Here is a 1,911-nt window from a genome sequence, read left to right on the forward strand (position 1 = left end):
CCCGGCACGGGCCCCAGCAGCCGGCGGTCGCGGCGGGCGAGCCGCCAGGCCGGGGCGGAGCTGGGCCGACACCTCTGCCCCACGCCCGCCCAGCTCCGGCCCTTGCCCGGCCCCGCCACCTCCCCGGCGCGACGAGGCGCGGCGCGGGCAGCCCGCGGCGGCAGGGCCGGGGGAGCCGCCGCCCGGCTCCGTGCCGCCCCGCGCCCTTTCCCAGCCCCCGCCGGCAAAGCCAGCTCGGCGGCAGCGGCCCAGCCTGAGCACCTCCCTTCCTTCCCCCCGGGCGCTGGGTGTTGCTGTTGTTTTGCTGCTGCCGCCGCCGCAGGTCGGCTAGGGTGGACGCGGAGGGAGGGCAGGAGGGAGGGGTGCGCCGTGCCGCGGGGCCGCTGCCAGGTGCACGCCTCTGCCTGACACACGGGCGGGGAGGAGGAGCTGGACGGGCAGGTTTGTCAGTGGGGCGGCCCCGCTCCCCTCCTCTCCCCTCCCCGGGCTGCTGGGGATAATTAGTGTCTGTGCGAGGCTGTCTGCCCCCGGGAGGCTGGGCGGGGGTGCAGGCAGTGCGTGCCCGGCTGTTTGCGAGCAGTGATTCGCTCCGGCCCCTCGGCGGAGCCTCCACCCTGCGGGCGGAGACCCGCCCGGCCGCGCTCCCCACCGTGACCCTCCCACCGCCACTCACCCCGCCGGCCCGGGGAGCTTGGCAGGGAGAGCGGCGCCGGCGTCATGTGACAGCGGGGCCCGGTGCCAGCAGCCCGAGGGGAAGGCGAGCGGGCGGGCGGAGGGCGGGAGCGGGGCGGCGGGCGGGCAGCTCCTCCTCGCACACACACCCAGAGCCACCGCCAGGCGCCTCAGCCGCGGGGACGCGGGACACGCCGGCCTCGCGCTTCGGAGCCACCGGAGCGCCCCCAGTCCCCGCCACCTACCGCGGCCCCCGGCGCTGCGGGAGCCGACGGAGACCCGGCGCGACTCGCACTGCCCGCGGAGCGTAAGTGTGAGGGTGGGGGGGATGCGGGGGCCGGGCTTTGCCGGCTGCGGGATGGAGGTGCCGGAGGAGGAAAGTTTCCAGGCGCTGGGAGCGGCGTGGAGCCCGAGGCGGCAAGGTGTGGGATGCCACGGGAGCCGCCGCCGCGCCGGAGGTGGTGGGAACTGTGTCTCCGTCGGGTCGCAGCCCCGGGGAGAGGGGAGCAGGACTGGCCTCGGGGTTTGCGGGGCTCTCGGCAAGGCTGCTTCCGCGGCCGCTGGGGAACTCCCAGCGCGGTCGGGGAGAGCCTGTGTTGGGGGCCGCCGTGGCCGCCAGGCGGGCAGCGCACCTGCGTGGCCGGCGGCGCCGCTCGGGGGGCGCCTCCCCCAGTGCCCTCCCCCGCGGCGGAGGCCGGGGCCCCCCCGGGCGGGAGGTCCTGCGGGCCGCCCGCCCCTCGGGGCCGCCCTCCAGCCCGCGGGGCCGCAGCCCCGGCATCGCGTCGGAGCGGGACAGACGGCTTCGGGTATAGACTGAAGAACCATCGGTTCCCGGGCTGGATATAGCGCCCGAGCAAACCCAGGTGGAAAGCTTAGAGGGCTCGCTCGGCTCCGCTGGCGGCGGAGGGGATGCCCGGGCAGGAGCTCGCCTCCTGGCCGTGACCCGCCCGCAGCGCGGAGCGACGCGGCAGCGCCGTGTCCCCCGGTTTAACACCCGGTGAAGTCAGGGTTGAAATCAGCGCCCAAAAATCTGGCCCTCGTATTGTCACCTCACCTCACCTTAGCACCGCTTGGCTGCCGTGCCGGCGAAGGTATAACGTGGAACAGCACGGCAGAGAAGTGCGGAGTTAGAAATAACGGCCGTGATCACCTTCCCTTTGCTGGATGCCGATTGGGGATTTTTTTTCCTCTCTCCCCCCCTCTCCTTTTTTTTTTTTTTTTTTTTTTTTTTTTTTTTTT

At 73.7% G+C, this 1,911-nt stretch overlaps 1 protein-coding gene across 2 annotated transcripts in view; it reads left to right on the top strand.

Annotated features, from left to right (window-relative positions):
* Positions 1 to 870: 870 nt before the first annotated feature.
* The window catches only part of KLF3 (Kruppel like factor 3), a 26,111-nt gene continuing 25,070 nt past the window's right edge, over positions 871 to 1,911 (top strand). The window contains exon 1 of one of the 2 annotated variants that reach the window (XM_027888509.1): positions 871 to 979. The gene's annotated coding sequence lies outside the window, so the exon portion shown is untranslated. The remainder of the gene's footprint in view (positions 980 to 1,911) is intronic. The other variant, XM_027888510.1, reaches the window with a different exon arrangement.

Source organism: Empidonax traillii, unplaced genomic scaffold, assembly GCF_003031625.1.
Source record: "Empidonax traillii isolate 1590-97213 ecotype Southwest subspecies unplaced genomic scaffold, ASM303162v1 scaffold240:size1935192, whole genome shotgun sequence".
NCBI classification, from domain to species: domain Eukaryota; kingdom Metazoa; phylum Chordata; class Aves; order Passeriformes; family Tyrannidae; genus Empidonax; species Empidonax traillii.